At 43.1% G+C, this 23,758-nt stretch overlaps 1 pseudogene; it reads right to left on the reverse strand.

The window, feature by feature from the left end:
• Positions 1-15,086: 15,086 nt before the first annotated feature.
• Positions 15,087-23,445, reverse strand: LOC132653557 (beta-defensin 50-like; annotated as a pseudogene).
• Positions 23,446-23,758: the final 313 nt, after the last annotated feature.

The raw sequence follows: 23,758 nt of genomic DNA on the forward strand, positions 1-23,758 counted from the left end.
CTTTTCAGGAATAATAATATAAAATAAAATATATGTGATAAAACAAGAACTAACACATTGGACTTGGACCAAACAAACCAATAGAAGGAAAAACCTAAGAGAAGACACAAGAAAGAAAGATGCTTTGTCTTTTTCATTAGGCTCATTCATAGATGTTTTGTTTTCTTTGAGGCTATTGTGAATGGTGGGAATGTAACCTTGCTGCCTGGAAATCAATCTGGTGCTTCCTCAGACAACTAGGAATAGTGCTTCCTCAAGATCCAGCCATTCCACCTAGACATATATCCAAAAGAAGCAAATATACAAGAAGGACATTTGCTCAACCATGTTTGTAGCAGCTTTACTTGTAATAGCCAGAAGCTGGAAACAGCCCAAATGTCCCTCAAGTGAAGAATGGATGCAGAAATTGTGGTAATCTACACAATGGAGTATTATATTACTCTGCAATGAAAAATAAGGAAATCATGAAATTTGCAGGTAAATGGTGGGACCTGGAAAGGATCATCCTGAGTGAGCTGTCCCAAAGCAGAAAGAGACACACGGTATATACTCACTCATATAGAGCTATAATATAGGATAAACCTACTAAATCTGTACATCTAAAGTAACTAACCAAGAAGAAGGACTGACTAAAATGCTCAATCCCCATCCGGAAAGGCAAAGAGGATGGACATCAGAAGAAGAAGAAAACAGGAAACAAGCTAGGAACCTGCCACAGAGGGCGCCTGAAAGGTTCTGCCCTACAGACTATCAAAGCAGATGCTGAGACTTATGGCCAACTGTTGGGCAGAGTACATGGAATCTTATGTAAGAAGTGGGAAATGGTAAGATCTGGAGAGGACAGGAACCCCACAAGGAGAGCAACAGAACCAGAAAATTTGAACACAGGGGTCTTCCCAGAGACTCATACTCCCACCAAGTACCAGGTACAGAGATAAACTTCATTTTTATCTGATGCAAATAGGCTTACATTTTATTTATTAAAATACTAATTTTACAATACCTCACTTGTCTTTTCTGTTAATTCTTCAGAATTTTTTATTCCTACAACAGTTGGGCTCATCTCGGTGACAGAATCCAAATAGATCAGTATACTTAGGGCAGGGGGCATCAAGACAGAATCCTCCACCTTTGATGCATCTGTATTCATTGTATCTCTCAATAAATTTTGCGAGAACACCAGAATCTACAAGGAGAGAATAGACATGTTTAGACTCTTAGCTGTAACCCCAAAGATTTGAGAACATTTGGTAAATGCAAGACAGACAAGCTGGTAGCACATAAGAGAATCCTCACTTACAGGCAATTGCCATGGATTGATCTTGAGGCTACTAAGGAAGCCACACCTCAATATTCCAGTATGAAGAGGGGATCACAACCCCCCACCCCAACCCAAAAGCTATTGATAGTTGATAATTTCCAGGAAGAAAAAGGTTCAGTTTTCTTTAAATATATAGCCCCTGGTAGTCAACCATGCTCCATTGGGTGGACCTAAACCATCTGTGGCAGCATGAATGGAATTCATTATTTAAAAGAGGTGAAGGTTAAGAAGTTAGGAAAGATCAAAATGTGAAGATGGATCTAAGAGGAGTCGGGGGAAATTGTGAGAGGTGAATATAAACAAAATACATTGTATTAATTCTAGGAATTAATAAAATATCATATAAAAATATATACATACTTGTGTGACATACACTTGCAGTGGGGTGGTAGGTGTGGCCATGAGGTTTTATCCCTAGCTGAGGAAGCTGTTGGTGGTTTACAGCTTTCAGGAGAGGGAGAGTTAGTTTTTTTTAAGGGTGTGTCCCCAGAACATCACCTATACTCTAGTGGATGGACACACACTCAATGATAGGTGACCCTAACAGGATTAAAAACAAAAAACAAAAAACAAAAAAACAAAACAACAACAACAACAAAAAATACAACAAAAAAACTTGGGTAAAGATGGAAGTGGGTGTGAATTGATGTGGATTGAGTATTTTCAATACCCTCAGGCCCTTCATTTGCAGTGAGAGGGCACCATTGATATAAGGGAATGTTCATCTAAATGGTTCACAGAATCAGCTCACCAGCTGATCGGTCCAAAGCCAGTTTCAGTACTTACTGCATTGACAGGCCTGCACATGGAGACACTGACAGAAATTCAGGCCAGTAGCAGTCACAGTGAGCACCATGGTAGGTCAGAGCTTGGCATGCAGACCTCTCTGCTCTAATTAGTTTATACATCAGAGATGAATGACTCAGTATCCCTGAACCTCGAATCAATTAAATTGCAAAACTATGAGAGTAGGAAAGGGAGAAGCACAGATTACAATGTAGAGAGAGGAGAAAGATAAGAAATAAAAGCTCAAGGACTCCAAGTTTTCTTAACACTTCAATAAAGTGAATCCAAAAGGTTGGAACGTCTGAACCTCCAGAGAAGTCATTCAAAACCTGGCTGTTAAATGATCTATGAAATCAGGAATGATCTAAAGATAAGTGACATAAAAGGTCAGTGTGAGACTTAGAGGAGACATTGAACAAGTTGGAAGAAACTTCCAGGACAGGCTTCTAAAGGTACAACATGAGAGCACAGCAAGTGTCAAGGACTCTTCTAAAGGTACAACATGAGAGCACAGCGAGTGTCAAGGACTCAGGGGAGGTCATCACTGCAGTCTACGTCAACCACAAGACAGACTATAAGAACTTAAAGTTACCTTCCACAAAGTTTCTTTTTCAATAGAATAGATTCTAAAGTAATTGGAAACCCATGAACTGTAGTTGAAAGTTGCCAAATTTAGAGAAAGAGTGACTACTTCAGAGGAGCAGGCAATTAAAAGAGACATGATTAGTGAAAAGATTGTCCATGCCAAATAATAGTTAAGATGGATTTGCATAAACCAAAGAAAGACTGCTGACAGCTGCAGACACAGTGACAGGTTAATTATGAAGGCCCATTCTTCAGAGTTTCAGCAATAGCTTTCATGCAAACCTTAAAAATCAAGAGAGAGCACAGAGTGGTATACATTTCCAGCTACTAGAGAAAATAGACCTAACCAATATTCAACTAATATTACTATACCCCACAAAACTTTTCTGAATGCTGGAGAGTAAAGGCCTTATAAGTAACAAGGAGGACCCAAGGGAGGATACATAAATCTCTTTTGAAAGGGGATATAGAATAGACAGGTAGAATAGACAGAAGAGAGGGAATAAGGTAGGAGAAGGGGTGAATAGAGTTAAAAGGGTTGAAATTAATTCTGGGGAGAGTGAGGTCCAGAGGATGGAATGCCTGTAGAGAAAAGAGAAACTGAGGATGGGGACATGGCTGTCACAAGCTGAGACCTAAGTCAGGGTAGGCACCTGGGAGTATATGAGAGGGACTCAAGCAGAGACTCCTAGTAGCAGAGGCCATAGAGACTGAAGAGAACACCCTCTCACTAGACTAGTCTTCTAGTAGAGGGAGGGGAATACCAACCTACCCAGAAACAATTTCCCTGCCTATAACATGTGCAGGGATAAAGATAGAGCAGAGATTGGGAGAATACCCAACCAATGCCTGGCCCAGCCAAAGACCCACCCTATGGGAGATTCCCAACCCTGACACTATCAAGGATACTCAGCTAAGCTTGCAGACAGGAGCCTGACAGAGTTGTCCTCTGAGTACCCAGCAGTGTCTCAAAGCAGATGCTGATACTCACAGCTATACACTGGTGGATGCATAGGGAGACTTGTGGAAAAGTGGAAGGAAAGAGAAATGGACCTGGAAGTGACAGGAACTCCACAAGAAGACCAACAGAGCCAACTAACAGGCATGCAGAGGGCCTTACTGAGACTGAAGAATCAACCAAGGCCCATGCTTGGTCTGGACTGGGCCCCTACAGAGATGTAGCAGATGAGCAGCTTAGGCTCATGTGGGTCCTCTAGTAAGGGAAGTGGGAACCTCATTGGACACTGACTTCCTTGTCAGCTTTTTGACCACTCCCTTCCGGTGAGACTGCCTTGCCAGGCCACAGGGGAAGAGGACATGCTTAGTCCTTATGAGACTTGATGAGCTGGGGTTGATGGGAGAGGAAGCTCCTCTTTCCTTTACTGAGGAAAAAGGGAAGGGGAAGAGAGGGTTGGGTTAGGAGGGTAGGAGGAATGGGGCTAAAGTGAATAGAAAAGAAAGAAAAATAAATGAGGTAAATACCAGCTAAAATAGTTCATGACTGGTATAGTAGGATTGCAGAAGATAATTAAAAACATCCTGTGCTAGATGATCAATAAAGTTGGTGACAATCATGAAACCATAAGACTAAAAAATGAGAATTATGAAAATATCAGCATTTCAACTCAATAACCCAGCAAATTGCTACAATGAATAAGGGAAGGATGGAGGAGAGAGAGAGAGAGAGAGAGAGAGAGAGAGAGAGAGAGAGAACAAGTACTTAAAACAATCAGGAATTAAGCATAACTTTCAACAGTAGTCCTAGACCCCATTGGCCTTAATGTAATAATTCAATAAAGGACATGATGGCTGATTAGACAAGACAAGACCCAAATGTTTGTTGTCTTTAAAGTCCAATTGCACTGGAAAAGGCACAACCTGAACGTGAAAGGATGAATTTTCTGAATAAATGTAACTTAAAAAGGAGCAAGAGTAACTATATTCATATGCAACCAGGTAGACTTTAAACAAAAAATTAGCCATAAGTGATGAAGAATGTCACAGTAACAACAACAACAACAACAAAACAAAGCAAAACAAAAGCAATCAATCGAGAAGATGTAAAGAAGGGAGATGGAAGGGATGCAGGAATGGATGAATAGGACCATTTTTGAGGGAGAGTTTATTCAGTATATGACAGTGTGCTGCACCTGTGAAATCTTAACAGTGTCTTGCCTGAACAAGACCTGCCCAGCAGCAACATCAGCTGTTGGATTTGGGAAAGCCCATAAGGCCTAAGTCCTAGAGGAAGTTGCTGAGAGAGGGACAGAGAGTCTGTTCCAGGGATGAGCCCAGGATGGGTTATCTACCTCTAAACACGTATACACATAAACAACACTAAATGGACAGAGCAGATTGTGTTCGCAAACGCATACGTACCTGCATGTTTAACACTAACAATCAAAGAAGAAGAAAGAAGTTTGAGAGGGAGTAGGGGAATGTAGGAAGGATTGGAAGGGAAGAGAGTAGGGTGGAGATGTAATAAATACAGGACTTGTGGACGAAAACCTCAAGAAAATGTGAAAGAAAGAAGATGTAATGACTGTAATATATATACTCACTAGTTTGGTGGAACTAGTTTCATAAAACAAAAACTATTGTGCAGAGAGAGAGAGTCAAAGCTTCAGTGATAATGAATGATATCAGTACTCTGTTGCCAATAAATAATAACCTAAACAAAACTGAACCCAGAAACTTTAGAGCAATGGTAACATAGACCAAATGGTTGTAAGGACAGCCATATTCTATTTCACTCCAAGGCTCTAAATTACACAAAATAAGTTCTAATAAATAAATGCTGAAATAGTTTGTATCTTATCAGATTAAAATAAAATAAAATTAGGAATTAAGGACAAGAGAATGGTTAAAAACATATTAGTATATTGAAAAAATATAGTTTTTTTCTGCACCATTAATTATTTATTTTTATTATCTCTTTTTTATTTTACTTTTAAAATTTATTTATTTTTTAAATAATTATGGTTTATTCACTTTGTATCCCAACCGTAGCAGCCTCCCTCATGTCATCCCAATCCTACTATCCCTCCCTTTCTTTCTCTCCTATGCTCCTACCCCAGATAGGGGAGGTCCTCCTACCCTTCCATCTTACCCTAATTTATCACGTCTAATCAGGACTGGATGCTTTGTCTTCCTTGTGGCCTGGTAAGGCTGCTGCCCTCTCAGGTGGAGGTGATCAAAGGGCCAGCCACTGAGTTCATGTCCAGACAGTCCCTGTTCCCCTTATTAGGAACCCACTTGGACACCGTGCAGCCATGGCAACATCTGTGCGGGGGTGCTATATTATCTCCATGACTGTTCCTTGGTTGGATTATCAGTCTCACAAAAGATCGCTGTGCCCAGAGTTTTTTTTTCTCTCCTTGTGGAGCTCCTGTCCCCTCCAGGTCTTTCTATCTCCCCCTTCTATCATAAGATTCCTGCACTCTACCCAATGTTTAGCTATGAGTCTCAGCATCTGGGTAGAGTCTTTCAGGGGCCCTCTGACGAAGGCTCCTATTCTGTTCCCTATTTTATCCCTCTTCTGATTTCTCTCCTGTTTGCCTTTCTGAATGAGGATTGAGCATCTTACCCAGGTGCCTCATTCTTCATTAACTGCTTTAGGTGTACAGATTTTAGTATGATTATCTCATATTATATGTCTAATATCCACTTATAAGTGAGTATATATCATGTGTATCTTTCTGCTTCTGGGATACCTCACTCAGGATGATCTTCTCTAGTTCCCATCATTTGCCTGCAAATTTAATGATTTCTTTGTTTTTATTGCTGAGTAGTATTCCATTGTGTAAATGTACCAGAATTTCTGTTTCCATTACTCTGCTGAGGGACATCTGGGTTGTTTCCATATTCTGGCTATTACGAATAAAGCTGATATGAATATGGTTGAACAAATTTTCCTGTTGTGTACTTGAGCATCTTTTGGTTATATGCCCAGGAGTGGGGTAGCTGGATCGTGAGGTAGCACTATTCCTAATTGTCTGAGTATATGCCAGATTTTATCCAAAGTGGTTGAACAAGACTATATCTCATCAACAAAGAAGGAGAGGTCCGCTTTCTCCACATCCTCTCCAAAATTTGTTGTTACTTGAGTTCTTTATCTTAGCCATTCTGATGGTTGTAAGGTGAAATCTCAGGGTTGTTTTGATTTGAATTTCCCTGATGGCAAAAGATGTCTTACCAACCAACCAAACAAACAAACAAACAAACAAACAAACAAACAAAAAAGGAAGCTGTGATGTTTCGACTGTCCAGAGTATTTTATCTGTTATTTCTCCTGAAGTCTAATGGGCCAGGGAAATACTCCAAGTACTTCTCAGTCATGTGACTCAACCTGTATGTGTTAGAAATCTCTTATCTATATATTATCATGTTAAATTTATGAAGAGTTCATATCCAGTCCTAGCTACAGAAGTATAATTTATTCTAGGAACTATAAACTAGAAAATAACGCAACTGTATATGCTCCACCCTGACCGTGGGTGCCTGTGTATAGAAGGGAAGAAGAAAGCCAGCTGAGTTAATTCTCTACTTTCTCTGACATGCCCTTGCTGCCACAGTGTGTGTGACACCTCTGAAACTACAAGCCCAGCAGCCTGTCCCCCCATTTGAATGTTCTGTCAGTTACTGTGTTGGGGACACAGACAGGAACTGAAACAGCAGGACTGACCCAGTGCTTATTCGTATGCACCAGCCATGTTCCTGGGCATCTTACAACACAGGGACCTAGAGACTGTCAAGGATTTATACCAAAGTGCCAGGTGCATCAGGTGGACTCTGAACTTGGGCATTTCTTTACTATGTGTACATCTCAGATCTGCTGAGAGGCTCCAGAAAAGTCAATTCAGTTTTTGGGTATAATTTCATCAAAATAAATAGCTGACTGATGTGTCGGGGAAACCTGAGAATTTCCAGATCCTTGTTTTAAAGGTTTGAAACTTTCCCAAACCTTCTAGATGACTTGTTAAAACAATATACTCCTGCCAATATCCATGAAAATTAAATTTCCTGTATAGCTTTCTGACATTGAGGAACACAGAGGGAGAAATTCTGAGATGGCTGTGCATATATGAGGCAGAGCCATAAGCCACTGAGATCCATCTCTGGGAGAGAGATAGAGAGATAGAGATAGAGAGATAGAGATAGAGATAGAGATAGATAGATAGATAGATAGATAGATAGATAGATAGATAGATGATAGCTTTCAGGAAAGGATACTGATGTTTTTTAGAGTTTTTTTTTTCTACCTTCAATTTCTATAATCACTTCATTGTTGAGATGAGGAAAATAAGGACCAGAAACTTCACTTGATCTGAATCAACAGAAGTGACAGACTGGGAAAATATGCTTTAATTTTTTTTGTGCTAAACCTGCTTCCTCCAGAGTCAGAGATAGGTTGCTTTGTCTCAGGGTATGTGGGATCTTCTATACCCAGACAAGAAACACCTGTCCAAGAATGGAAGTATTCCCTCAGGGGATGATCTGGCATGTGTCATGCAATAGAATACCACTTGTGGTTATCTGACTGCTTGAGCATTTTGGGAAAGTTCCAGCCCCTGTTGGAGGGGTGGTGGCACGTCCCTGAGTCAGGGCACCTAGTGTACACCTCTCAATGACTTGGATGAGTATGGAAATGCCTGTCCATGTATCTGAAGCTCCTCTGTGTGTGTGGACCCTCTTTGCAGGTGAAGTAGAATCACTTTCCTGCAAGACAGTTCCTCCATGCTCTACATAGGACTGGAACTGTCTGTGTGTATGTCTGAATCCCAGCCAGGATTGTGTGTAATCACTCCAGTTTTCTGCCTCCATGTCCCCCGTTCTGGGGGGGGGTGCTGCAAGTCCTCAGGCTTACCTGGGATGGTACAGAAGAAAAGGAGGCAGCTTATCAGCAGCAGAGTGCAGAGAGTCTTCATGGTGGGGAGAATGAATGCTCAGACTTCCTGGAGGACCAGGTACTCCTGCCAGGCTGTGTTGCATGGAGCCTGAGGGTTGCCTGCTGCTGGATTTATAGGGACCAAGGACTGCATAATTTCACTCATGAGCTGAGAGTGAAGCTCCATTAACCTGCCCTCCTGCCGTGTGCCCTGGGGCATTCGTGATGCTGGTCATAGGTGTTCATGTTTAGCTCTGAACTGGTTTTGTTTTCATTCTAGAATCCCAAAACTGGCATCGTGGTTGGGTTGCTGTCTTTCAGGTCAGAGGGTCTGAATGTTCTTTGCCCCTGCTAGTATCTTTCCGGGCAAAAACCGCTCAAGAGAGCCTACAGGAGGAGGCCCTGCAACCTAGCATTCCTAGAGGGTAGCTCAGAAGTCACCCCTCCCTGAACAGAAGCTGAGCTGATTGAGGGATGAAAGTTCTTTCTCAGCAGCACTTGTCTCTCCCCGCTCCTCTATGCCGTTTATAAAGAACTCTGTCCTTCTCTGCAGCTCTCCCTCAAACTGGGCCAGTGTTCCAAGACATTTACTGATACACAGAAATGCTGCTTCCTGACATGGGTTCATGTGACTGCTCACTTAGAGCACTCTGTAAGCTTCTATTTAGGACTAAGTATAAAGTCCTGTAAGTGCCTGCAGGGACAACTCTGGGATCTTTGGAGGTGACAGGCCACAGTCAGCCAGGTATCCTGGAGCACTAGAATTTAGCCAGCATCTGCTTCACAACGTAGAAACATGCACCCATGGGGGAAATAGGATGTAGGGGGAGGCTAAGAGACTGTCAGAAAAGTTGAGCGCAGATGCAATAGAAGGGAGAGGAGGACAACCCCTATCAGTAGACTGGGGGAGGGAAAGGGAGGAGAAGAGGGAGGGAGAGTGGGATTGGGAGGGGGACAAAGGAAGGGTCTACAGCTGGGTACAAAATAAATAAATTATAATTAATAAAAAATTAAAATTAAAATTAAATTAAAAAGAAAGGATTCCCAGCCTCATATCACCTTCTTTCTCCTGTTCTTTGTGGGTATCCTAAGAACTCTGGGAGACAGTTCATATAGGTCATAGAGAATTAGATTGATTACACCATATTTTCCATTTGCTACTTGTGTTAAACTTCAAGTAATGATATTTAAGCTTTTTGAATTCTAGGATTCTTTCCTTTAAAATAGAGATAATTTCCAGTACTCATACAATTGTTGTGAAATACAGATTCTGCAATTTTAAAATTTCAAAATATCAGCAGCAGGGAAGTAAACCTGCTGTTATGTGTTTTTATATATAATGCATCTCTATCTATGTATTTATGTAACTATGTATCTATGTATCTATTTGTCTATCTATCTATCCATCCATCTATCTCTATTTAATTTAGTGATTCAGGGAGTAAACACAATCTATACTCAGGAAAGGTGAGCCCAACTCTAGCTTAGGTTCTGCCCTGAAATTTGGAGACTCTTGTTTTTTAAGACTGTGACCATAGACTCGGCTTCCTGCTGATTACCAACTTTGTTTCTCAGTGGGAACCCTCATTCTGCTTCGTGTGTCATCCGGTTACCCCGTGTTTCCCAGTGCTTGCATGGACAATAGAGCCCAGAGAAGACAGCCCTCCACCACTGACTGTACCTAATAACTCAAGTTTTAATTTTGGACTTGACACAATGTAGTTTTGTCTGTAAAGAGTCTTAAGACTACTTTGTTTACAGTAGGTTTGTCTGTGGCTATGTGACTGTCTTGTTATTGATATATAATGATGATACAGCCCACTGTGGGTGACACCATTCCGAAGGCAGGGAGTCCTGACTGGGGAAGAGTAGAGTCATGTATCTGAAACTGCTGAAGGTTGAGAAGCTCTGACCAGAAATACATGGAATATGTGTTTGATGTGCAGCTTGGACCAAGCCAATAGCATGCAAGAGCAGAGAGGGGAGGCAGATAGAACGAAGGAACTCTCCATGCCTGTGTGCTTTCAGGTACCCACATGCTCTAAGGAACAGCTGTGGTCCTTCCTTAGACAACGAGAAAGCTTTAGGAGGTTTTGATCAAAGGAAAACCCTTTGCCAAGATCTCATCCCTTCCAGGAGAACTCTACACTCTCCATTTCTCCTCTTCTGGCTTCTGGTTGGAAACAATAGTGAGCCAAACTTAGCGTTACCCTATAGACTTGTGCAGAGAAGAACACCCTCCAGTGATCATGTTCCCCTTGTAGCTCAGGAGGGATTGTGTTATGGCCAGGGCAGTTCCCGGAATTGCTTGGAGCCATGCTGTCTATTGTCAGTGCAGGCTGAGGTCACTCTTCACACAGTGCAGCAATTGGCTATGTTTTCCAACAGACAGGGACATCTTTACCTGGTGCACAGCTCTGTGTCACACTTTCTTAGTTACTGGTCATTTCTGCAGAAAGAGCACCTGGAACGAAACATCTGTCAGAGTCCACGTGTTCTGGATCAGGGCGGCTCTGAGGTTCTGAAGTGAGCATGAAGGAATAAAGCCACAGGAGACATGTGAGATAAAAAACAGGCAGGATCAAAATGATGCTATATACTCCAAAATGTCAAGAACCACAAACCCTGGTGTGGTGAAGAATGAGGGATAGGATGGAGGGTAATCAGCTCAATGGGAGAATTGACTGGGAGAGAGATTTCTTTATTACAATGGTCTTGTCGTTTGCTACGTTGGAAAATAAATACCTTTTGGAGGTGTCGTTGATGCTTTCTGTTTCTCATTATTCAGGGTTTGTTAGAGCAAAATACCTGACCAAAGTTTACCAGGGAAGAACTTGCAATTTTCCTCTGACACTTGCCTGGGGCAGGACACTTGTGCACTCCGTGAGACCTGCACTTTCTGAGAAGAGTTTCAGTCCTTCCCAGATCTCTCACCCAGTCACAGCTCTTTAGGTGTTATTGTTCACTAATTACAGCACCTGCAGCCACCTGAGGAGAGAGGGTTGGGGTGTCAGTTATCCTCTCCAAGCCTTCAGATTATTTTGAATTAAATATTACTATTATTTTAATCCTTTGGACACTTTGCATATTCTCAGAAAAAAAATGAAATGAGAATTCACTATAGACTTCCACTTTCAGGGAAGATCTTGCTCTGAATTCTGCACAGCTTAAGCTTCCTCAATACACTGGAGCCCCCAAACTGTGAGTCTTTGCATGTCTGCCTTGTGGCTGTCCTTGTCCATGTGATTTCATGAAACAGCCCTGTGCCAGCTGACACCGACACTGTCTCCCATCAACACAGAGGAGTTAGTTACTAGGAAACATGCATAACTGCAAATTACGCTGGTGTTAGAATGTGGTTGTAGTAGTTCTCTTCTGGGGTCTATGGATTCCCCAGTCATGGGTAGCTGACTAGGTTTATAGAACTAGGTGTGGTTTCCCTCCTCTCAGGCAGCCTTAAATCCAATTAGACTCCATTTTAAATTTTTCTTCAGAAAGTAAAGGACCTTTTCGTTTAGCCTGTGTTTATTAGTTTATGCTGTTTTTTTTTTTTTTTTGACAAGGGTTTTTGTCATTCAGAAAGACCCTAAATTTCCTGTGTAGTTGGGGGTGACCCTCAGCTTGCCATCCTCCTGCTTCAGTTCCTCTTGATGGCGTGTACCATGATGGTGGGTCACTGTGGAGCTGGGGACCAAAGCCAGGGCTTCACAGATGCTGGGCAAGCACTTTACCAGCTGGACTCTAGCCCTGTTTGTCATTTTGTCAAGATGTGGCTGTCTGCTGGTCTTTGCCTGCGGTGTTTAATTCTCTTTCAGTTTAGAAAATATTTACTTCTTTATATATAAAAAGATTTCCAACAAAATTCTTTGATATGGTACTACTCATTTTCTGAATTCTCCCTATGTCATTTTGCCAGAGAATTTCTTGAGTATGTACAGAATGTAATTTATCTCTTTTTCCTTTCCTCTTCTTATATTTTTACCCATTTACTCAAAAAATCCTTTCATATTCGTTTCTCACATGCCAGCAATTCTGAGATGTCAAGAATCTTCTTTCTAGTCTCTGATCTTACCCTAGAACATTTTATTACTGTCTTAGAATGCAACATCTCAGGGGCAGTTTGTGCCAGCTTCATGTGGCTTTGTTCTTCAGGTTCACATTTATACTGACTTGCTGTAGTGTTTGTTTGTGCATTCAAGATTAATGATGAAGATGTAAGCTCTGTTTTTTGGAAGCAGAATGTCCTTGCAAGTGGTTTCACTGGAGATGTTTCCCTGATTGGCTTTTCTTTGCTACACAAAACCACCTGGGGTTACAAAGGGGGGAGTTGGGGCACTCATAGATGACAAGTTGTTTTTTTAATGAGCTGAGTGTTCAGGCCGCACAGGAGAATGTGTAGCTGGCAAGGCAGCAGTCAAGATGGTTTGATATTTAAGATTGTTTATTAACTTGGCTGCATGATAGTGTCAGGTCTTGGCTCAAGCATGATTCTGGATGTTTCTGAGAGAGGATGTTTTAGATAAAACTCCTTGTGTGTTTGGGTAATGGTCAGTTAGGTGTGCTAATGTGGAACACATAGATGTATGGGAAGCCAGCTTCATATTTTTGTGTGTTAAGAAATTGCATTTTAAACTTGTTATACCTTGGCCAGTTGATATCCGTAGAGAACTGCCATTTCTGAGGACAAATAGAGGAGGAATGGATGAGCCGGGGAGAAAGGGCAGTTGGGGAAGGAATGAGGGAGAGGAAACTGTGGTTGAAATGTCAAACAAACAAATAAACAAATGCATTAATAATTTTCAATAATATTATTTCTTTGATAATTTCATGCAATGTATTCTGAACATATCCATCTCTTTCACCAGCTCTCTGCAGATCTACAACAACCTTCCCATTCACTCAGTCCTCTTCTCTCTGTTAAACCAGCCCATGTCTGTCAACTGTTCTTCAGGGTGGGCCATTCTCTGGAGTGTGCTTTATATGTTACTGGTCGCACTATTACAGAAAACTGACTCTGCCTTTACCAGATGTGATCAACTCCCAACATCTCCTCTGCTGATAGTGGGAGTACATGCCTACCCAAACATCTCTGCTGGAATATTGTCTGAGATAAGGAAAGCATGCTTGTTAGTTCCAGAAGATCCCGAAGCAGAGGCAGATCCCATTTCAGGTGTACAAGGCCCCACTGAGGATATAAGGAGGCAAGGAAATGAACAGAACATTCGGGGCTCCTTTGAAAAGTGAGGGCTATACGTGGTCTTTAGCTTAGATGGGCTCCTTTGGATAAATTCTGGGGATTGTTTTGTTTTATATTGGTACCTGTTAAGCCCTAGTCACTTGAGAGCTGTCCTTGTTTTGTCCAAACAAGAAGAGAACCAAATATATCTGGACACAGGGGTCTTTTCTGAGACTGATTCTCCAACCAAGGACCATGCGTGGATATAACCTAGAACCCCTGCTCTGACACAGCCCGTGGCACTGCAGTGTCCACGTTGGTACCTTAGTGAGAAGAACAGGGACTGCCTCTGACATGAACTTAATGCCTGGCTCTTTGACTTCCTGACCCTCCGTGGAGGAGCAGCCTAGCTAGGATATAGAGGAGGACATTGCAGTCAGTCCTGATAAGACCTTATAACCTAGGGTCAGATGGAAGGATAGGAGGTTGTCCCCTATCAGTGGACTTAGAGAGGGGCAGGAGGAGATGAGAGAGGTAGGGTGGTATTGGGAGGGAATGAAGGAAGGGGTACAGCTGGGATACAAAGTAAATAAACTGTAATTAATATAAAAATAAAAATTTATAAAAAAGGAAAAAAAGCAGAGTATTGTCTACTGAACTGTACATGCTTGAGGGAGGGGGCAGCTTTGGTCTCTAAAGTTTGCATATCCCAGGCATCCTATTGGGGGACTCTGTACAGTCTTTATGCGATGAGTGTGTATGCGGCGTGGGACTTTCTTCCCCACTGTATATACATTTCTGGTTTACTTTGTAGAGTACCTGAACATCATAACAAATAGCAAGTAAATATATATATACAAAATATATATTATATAAAATATACTCTATATGTCTGTAGACACTGAACAAAGCAGACTGCTCTCTATTATGTGCATCAGGTGAAAGAGTTGATTAAAAATTATATTTGAAGAGAATGTATTTTGGTGATACTTTGTCCCTTGGACTCAAAGTACACTTTTTCTGAGTCTCCATCCCGTGAGGTGACCCCCACCACCCAGAGTCAATGCCACCCCATTGTTGCCCCATGTTGGTTTACAGATAACCCGAATTGGAAATGACCTTATTTAATGCCTGGTCATCTTCCCCTGGTCTGAGAAGGGTGAGTACACTGGCTCTTACTTAGGTCCAAGATTCATATTCCACCCCCACATATATACTAACTTATTTCAAGTAAAGACACAAGACTCACTTGGTCCTGAAAAAACATTTTTCAAAGGAAGTTTTGCTTTATTGAAATAATGGTAAAATGTTCTTTGTGTGGCTTCGGTGCTTTATATATTAGTCATTCTCACAGGCACCATGCAGCATGCAGTTATTACAGATGCCATCCAAGTTGCCATAGAAAGGACAGTTATCACTGAAAATGATTCCTAATTTTGGTATACATTTGGATCTGACATGGGTTGTATTAGGTTGATGGCCAGCACCTGAAAGGAGAGAACATATATATATATTGTCACACTTTTCCTGTAGCTTTAATGAGTACTTTGTTGAAGATGAAAGACACTGACCTGCAAAGCTCGTGGGAGAATTTTCCCTTCTAAGCCAAGTAACTAATCTAGGAGGGAACTAACAGAAGCAGACTCATGGCCACACAGAACAGCAAAGCTCTTAACATGGCTTTCTTTCACTGAGAGTCCTTGAGATGTGCAGGGAGCTCAAATGATGCCCCCTGGTCAATTTAAACTCAGTCTACCACAAGAAAAAAGTGATTTTCTTCAGGAGAGAGCCAGCCCCTGACACCATTAATAATACTCTTTTATGATGTCAACAGGAGCCTAGCATAACTGTCCTCTGAGAGGCTCCACCCAGCAGTGAATGAAACAGATTCAAAGACCCACAGCCAAACATTAGGCTGAATTTGGGGAGTCTTGTGGCAGAGTTAGGAGAAGGACAGCAGGACACAAATCGAACTAGAAGACTAACAGAGGCAAATAACTGAGGCCCGTGGGGTCTCACAGAGACTAAAGCACCAACCAAAGAGCATGCATAGACTGGACCTGTGCCTCCTACACATATGTAGGTGAAGGGCAGCTTCGTCTTCATGTGAGTTGCCTAACAAATGGAGCAGGGGTCACATTTGACATGGACTCTGTTGCCTACTTTAGGATCACTTGCCCCTGGGGGGCTGCCTTGTCTGGCCCTAGGATGTGCTTAATTCTGATGCAACTTGATGTGCTAGGGTGAGTTGAGGAGGGGCTCCTCTTTTCCTCTGGAAAGTGGAGAGGGAAGGAAGAAGAGGGTGGGACTGGGAGGAGAGGAGGGGCTTGTGATAGAGTGTAAAAATGAATAAATAGATACATTAATGAGAAAAGAAAAAAAAACACAAAACGCTGCCATAGGATTTGTGGCTGTGAGCCCTTGTTGACCAGTCTCCTGACTCTCTGGTCCTTTCCACTTCAGTACCAGCTCTCCAGTGTCTCTAACCCTGCTTCTGGAACTTGGCATCTTCTCCTGTGAGGCTGATATGTGTTTACTCTATGATGATATCATAATTTTCTACAGTTGGAATTTATTGTTGCTTGTGCTTGGTGCCATGAAGTCTCACAACAGATAGGTGTCCTAATAAATCTCCATGTTCTTGGTGAGTGACCACCAAGCCCTTCCTTTTGTGACTCATGGTTATTAGAACTGGAGATGTATCATTCCCCTCACCAACACCCCCCAGGTCTCCTGCATTTCAACACTCAGTCTCTATGGTAGCTCTGTTTGAGGAGTTTTATCCTGACTTGCTGGAAGAAGTATGTCACTGGCGGCTGGCTTTGAGATGTTGAGAGTTCACCATACTCTGAGTTCTTCATGTATATGGTGGACAACATGACCTCTTAGCATCCTGCTGTGTCCACCACTTGAAGGACATTAGTGCAGGCCATTACATCCAGGGTCACTCTCCTCCTTCTCTCTCAGGCCTACTGTGGAGAGCCGAGACTCAGATGCCACTAGGTGGCGCTGACATCTCGCCCTCAAAACTGTAAACCTCCAGTGCACATGTGCGGATTGCGTAAGCACGCTATGGATTGCGTAAGCACACCGGGTAAGAGTGAGCAGCCAATCAGGGTATTGATACGTCACAAGCATGCTAAGCACGCTAGGCCCGCTAAGCATGATGGGCCCAAGTCATCAGGCGGGGTAAAAGTGAGCAGCCAGTCAGGGTATTCACACGTCACTCAGGTGCGACCCGGGCTTATACAAACAGCGCCACATCGGGGGCTCCCTCTCTCCCCTCCGTTTTCCATTGCATGACTGTAATAAAGATATCGTTGCGAGAGGATTCTGTGTCCACGTGGGTTTCTGCCGGAGAGACTATCACGTGGCTCCCAACATCTGGTGCCGAAACCCGGAAGCAGGGAGCCTGCTACCGCCAGTGCTGGGTAAGGAGAGCCCCCGTTAGCGGGGAGGAATTCAGAACCACAACATTAAGGCTTGTCCTGAAAGACATGTTCGATCTTGACTTATCCCGTTTCTCATTTCGGCTAGCAGAAGCCCTTATGGCCTTCCCTGCTGTGATAGCTGCCATAGCTCTCCTTTTTTTGGTCTCGTGCAAACTCGAGGGCTGCCTCGGAAGAAACAGGATTAGCAAAAGGCTAAGGGTAGGGGAGATGCGAGACGACATGCCAGAATCAGGACGTGAGAAGAGATTAGGGGCCCCAATGGATAGAAATAGAGACGTCTCTAAGAAAAAAGACCCTTCTGTGGACCTTAAAGCCACGGAAGAGAGAGGTCAGGGGAAGAACACCCTGGGATTTGAGCAGCTATATCCCTCTGGCAAAGAGGATTTGGAGGGGGAAGCAGCCTGCTATGAGGAAAAACGATACCATCCGGATGAGCGGCCGTCACTATTATATCAAAAGCAAGGTAGTATGAGGAACAGGAAGGGAGCACTTTCTCAGTCGGCCGCTCCCGTTGTCTCCAGTGCTCCCCCATCCTACGCCGGGAGGCACTGTCCTGATTCCTTCTTTTCAACAGAAGATAGACACAGGATTTTTCAGACTTTTCCAGTATTTGAAGATGTGGAGGGAGGCCATGTCCACGTGCCTGTAGATTACCCTCTAGTCAAGGAACTGGCAGAGTCAGTTAATAAGTACGGGGTGGATGCTAATTTCACAATTATGCAGCTTGAGAGGCTAGGCTCTACAGCAATGACCCCAAATGATTGACAGACTGTAGTGAAAGCTGCCCTCCCTAATATGGGAGTATATTTGGAATGGAAAGCCCTATGGTATGATGCCTGTCAATCCCAAGCTAGGGCTAATGCCAATGCAGAAGACAATCAACGACGCTGGACATTTGAGCTACTAACAGGACAAGGTCTGCATGTCCAGCATCAGACAGATTATGATTGGGGAGCGTATGGCCAAATATCTGCTGCTGCAATTAAAGCATGGAAGGCCCTTTCAAAGAAGGGTGGGACCGAGGGCCATTTAACAAAAATTATCCAGGGTCCTCAGGAGTCATTCCCAGAATTTGTGGCCAGAATGACGGATGCAGCAGGCAGGATATTTGGAGACCTGGAAAGGGTCCGGCCAATGATAGAACAGCTGGTGTATGAAAATGCTTCACCAGAATGCAAGGCAGTCATTACCCCCAGAAGGAACAAAGGACTGACAGATTGGATAAAGGTTTGCCAAGGACTCGGAGGCCTGCTTACCAACACCGGGCTGGCGGCAGCTATATTACAGAGCAATAACCGCCCAAGTTCTAAAAACAATAAAGTTTGTTTTAATTGTGGCAAAATGGGTCATTTTAAGAGAGATTGTCATGTGTCTGTGCAAAAGAAAGTTCCTGGGCTTTGCCCTAAGTGTAAAAAAGGCAATCACTGGGCTAATGAATGCCGTTCAATTAGAGATATTCAGGGAAAGCTTATCCACCATGAAACCCCCCCCTGATGAGAGGAATGAAAATATTCCAAAAAACGGATTTCAGGGCCCCAAGTCCAAGGGCCCCCCAAAAATGGGACACAGACAACAGGAGGGCTTATCCAGCTATAGAGCAACCAGAGGATCAGCAGGCCTGGACCTCCATTCCACCTCCTAATTCTTATTAATGCCACACATGGGGGTGCAACCTGTCCCAGTGGAGTTTGAAGGTCCCCTGCCTGAAGGAAGTGTCGGTCTTATTCTGATTCTGGGTTGCTCCTTTCTCACTTTAAAAGGACTTATGGTCCATCCTGGAATTTTAGATCAGGATTTTATGGGACAGCTCCAGGTGCTTTGTTCCTGCCCCCAAGGCGTATTTTCTATTTCTCCTGGAGATAGGATTGCTCAATTAGTCCTCCTCCCAAGTCTTCATGACTGTTTCCCATCTACCAAAACACCAAGGGGCACAAGAGGACTCGGTTCCACAGGAACAGATTTTGCTCATTTGGTAGTTGATCTTAAGACCAGACCTACCTTACAATTACAGATAGAAGGAAAAGGTTTTACTGGTATTTTGGACACCGGGGCTGATAAAAGCATTATTTCTTCCACCTGGTGGCCTAAGGTGTGGCCTGTTACACAATCATCCCACTCCTTACAAGGGTTGGGATATGAGGCCAGCCCTGCAGTTAGTTCACGTTCTTTGAGGTGGCAAGCACCGGAAGGTCAAACAGGAAGTTTCATACCATATGTTCTTCCTCTCCCTGTCAATCTCTGGGGAAGAGATATTTTGCAGGATTTAGGATTAACATTGACCAATGAGTACTCTCAACAGGCAATTGATATAATAAAAAGGATGGGTTATAAGGAAGGAAGAGGCCTTGGAAAACAGAAACAAGGGAGATTACATCCGATTTCACAGGAAAATAATACAGGAAAACAAGGCCTGGGTTTTCATTAACTGCCATTGAGGGTTCCATGCCCATATCTTGGCTCACAGAGGAAGCCGTATGGGTTCCTCAATGGCCCCTTTCCTCTGAAAAGCTAGAAGCCGCTACAAGGCTGGTTAAAGAACAGGTACAGCTTGGTCATTTGGAACCATCTACTTCCCCCTGAAATACCCCCATTTTTGTTATAAAAAAGAAATCAGGAAAGTGGAGGCTTCTCCATGACCTGAGGGCTATTAATACACAGATGCAATTATTTGGAACAGTGCAACGAGGCTTGCCTCTGCTTTCAGCCCTGCCTAAGCAATGGAGAATTATAATAATAGACATCAAGGATTGTTTTTTCTCTATTCCATTGTGCCCACGAGACAGACAGAGATTTGCCTTTACCCTATCTGCTGTTAATCACCATGAGCCAGACCAGAGATATCAGTAGACCGTCCTACCTCAAGGCATGGCTAATAGCCCCACCATGTGTCAATTGTATGTGCAGATGGCTCTTGAACCAGTTAGACAGCAATTTCCTTCCTTGTTGCTGATTCATTATATGGATGATATTCTCTTGTGCCATGAGGAGTTAGCCATCTTACAAGATGCGTATCCTTTGTTGCAAAAAACCCTGAAACAATGGGGATTGCATATTGCCACTGAAAAAGTCCAAATTTCAGAAGTGGGCTCCTTTCTAGGGACTGTTATTTATTCGGAACAAATAGTTCCTCAAAAAATAGAAATTCGCAGGGTTCATTTACATACCTTAAATGATTTTCAAAAATTATTAGGTGATATAAATTGGCTTAGGCCCTTTTTAAAGATTCCTTCTGCTGAATTAAAGCCCCTATTTGATATTTTGGAAGGGGATGTTCATATTTCTTCACCCAGAGCCTTAACACCGGCTGCAAGCCACGCCCTGCGAGTGGTAGAAAACACTTTACAGGATGCCCAATTAAAACGTGTAGATAAAACTAAGGCCTTTGACCTGTGTGTCATTAAAACTAAACATTTACCAATTGCTGTATTATGGCAAGATGAACCCTTAGTGTGGGTTCATCCCAGTGCTTCTCCTACAAAAATTATTGAATGGTATCCGGATGCAGTCGCTCAGCTCACACTTCGTGGGTTAAAAACAGCCGTTACATACTTTGGGAAGGAGCCAAAGTCTTTAATAGTGCCTTATACGGCTCACCAAGTTCAGGTATTAACTGCTACCTCTGATATTTGGGCGGTGCTGGTTACCTCTTTTAGTGGTTCAATTGATAATCATTACCCAAAACATCCTATTTTGCAATTTGCTTTAACTCAGGAGGTAGTCTTCCCGCATGTAACGTCCCAAAAACCACTTCGGGATGGACTGGTAGTCTATACAGATGGGTCAAAAACAGGAATAGGAGCTTATGTGGTTAATAATAAAGTTATTTCTAAACAATATCATGAGACCTCGCCTCAAATTGTGGAATGTTTAGTAGTGCTAAAAGTTTTTTAAAAATTTCCAGGTCCTTTAAATATTGTTTCTGATTCTAGTTATGTGGTAAATGCAACCAAAATCTTAGAGGCTGCTGGATTAATTAAAGCATCTAGCAAGCTTGCAAAAATTTTTCAAAAGATTCAGTTTGCCTTAATTACCAGAAGATCCCCTGTTTTTATTACACACATTAGGGCTCATTCCGGTCTACTGGGGTCCATGTCCCATGGAAACGACCTGGCAGATCGAGCCACAAAGATGATTACATTTGCCCTCCTTTCAAATTTAAAATTGGCTAAGGAGTTTCATAAAAGATTTCATGTTACAGCTGAGACATTGTGTAATCGATTTAACATAACTAGAAAGGAAGCTAGAGATATTGTTACCCAATGTCAAAATTGCTGTCAGTTCTTACCTATGCCTCATGTTGGGATTAATCCCAGAAAAATCTGTCCACTACAAGTGTGGCAGATGGATGTTACCCACATTTCATTTTTTGGTAAACTTCAATATTTGCATGTTTCTGTTGATACTTGCTCTGGAGTCATGTTTGCTTCTCCCCTGACTGGAGAAAAGGCAGCCTATGTTATTCAACATTGCCTAGAGGCATGGAGTGCCTGGAGAAAGCCCAAAATTCTAAAAACTGACAATGGGCCAGCCTACACTTCTCAAAAATTTAGACAGTTTTGTCATCAGATGGAAATAACCCATCTCACAGGTCTCCCCTATAACCCTCAGAGTCAGGGTATCATTGAACGTGCTCACCGCACCCTAAAATCCTATTTAATAAAACAAAAGGGAGGAGTCCAGGAGGCTCTGCCCTCAGTGCCACGAGTGACCGTTTCATTGGCACTCTTCACTCTCAATTTTTAAAATTTGGACAGTCAAGGCCATTCGGCTGCTGATCGCCACTGCTCAGGGCCTAACAGGCCCAAGGAAATGATTATATGGAAGGATGTCTTAACTGGACAGTGGAAAGGCCCGGATCCTATTTTAATAAGATCCAGGGGAGCTGTCTGTGTTTTTCCACAGGAAGAAAACAATCCATTCTGGGTACCAGAGCACCTCACGCGAAAGCTCGTGACAGCTGAAGATGATCTTTCAACAGATACACCTGCTACTGCTTAAAGAGCCAAGGACGGTGAGGAGGACCACTAATTCTACTCGAGTGGATTCATTGCCCACAGACTGGCTTTACCCTGGGTTTCTTCTGCCTTTTCTTACTTTAAGATTGGGTGGGGGTTGGAAAGTTTGGTGTAGCATTGTGTTGTGGCTTACTGTTTTTACTCTGGTTGTTCTGCAAACTCAATACCCAAAACAAACGTGACTAGGTCGCAATCGCACAAGCACTAGCACCCTTGGAACAAGGATCGTCTCCCAAAAATTTGGTTATCCATGTTAAAAAATTAAAACAGACTGTGACACTCAGTCGATGTACCTCAGGGGTTTTACCCATTGCACTGAGTCGATGAGTGATCCAGGTTAATGTTGCCTTTGCCTAAGCGGTTTTGGTACCTAGATAGGAGGATGACAGCTCTTGCACTCCCTGGAATTTTATTCCATTGCACGGGAATGAGTGTCACCTCCTTTTTAAATCTCCCCTAGCCCCTGCACCCAGAGGACTCATTTCCATTGCACCTGGTGGGGTAAGAGAGTAATCTAAAGCTCTTGATCGCTTACTCCCCAAAGAAGGAGTTCGCTTGATCGAGCTTAGGGCCCTCTTGTACCATGCTTATAGGCTTTTAGGCAGTTTTCGTTTATTTAAAACAAAAGGGGGATGTGGAGAGCCGAGACTCAGACGCCACTAGGTGGCGCTGACATCTCGCCCTCAAAACTGTAAACGTCCAGTGCGCATGCGCGGATTGCATAAGCACGCTAAGGATTGCGTAAGCACGCTAAGGATTGCATAAGCACGCCGGGTAAGAGTGAGCAGCCAATCAGGGTATTGACACGTCACAAGCACGCTAAGCACGCTGGGCCCACTAAGCGTGATGGGCCCAAGTCATCAGGCGGGGTAAAAGTGAGCAGCCAGTCAGGGTATTCACACGTCACTCAGGTGCGACCCGGGCTTATACAAACAGCGCCACATCGGGGGCTCCCTCTCTCCTCTCCGTTTTCCATCGCGTGACTGTAATAAAGATATCGTTGCGAGAGGATTCTGTGTCCGCGTGGGTTTCTGCCGGAGAGACTATCACGCGGCTCCCAACAGCCTACAGAGCATCTTTCTCCTTCAGAGCATCATTCTCCAGCTCTCTCTAGTCTGTATTTCCCATACCTAGGGCAGTTGCTCTAGCAGGTGATAAAGTTTACCTTTGACCATCAGGGAGAGGAGGGCGAATTTCAGCAGCAGAGTGCAGAAAGTCTTCATGGTGGTTGTAGGCTGGGGACAGGGAACAGAGAGAACTAGAAACTCCTAGGAGGTTGGGGAGAAAAAACTATCCTGAAGACAGAGCGCTGATAGATTTATAGAGAGGCATGATTGCATAATCTCATAAATGAGGCAAAGGGAGGAGCCAAAATCCAGAATGACAGAATCTTCAACAAGTGGATCTGGGCAAATTGGATAGAAATTTGTAGAAAATGAAACTAAATCTTTGTGTCTCACCCAGCACAAATCTTGGTAGAGAAAGCAGAAAATATGGTTCAAATTATAGGGACAGGAAATACATTTCTGAATAGCT

The sequence above is a fragment of the Meriones unguiculatus genome, chromosome 4, assembly GCF_030254825.1.
Source record: "Meriones unguiculatus strain TT.TT164.6M chromosome 4, Bangor_MerUng_6.1, whole genome shotgun sequence".
Taxonomy (NCBI): Eukaryota; Metazoa; Chordata; class Mammalia; order Rodentia; family Muridae; genus Meriones; species Meriones unguiculatus.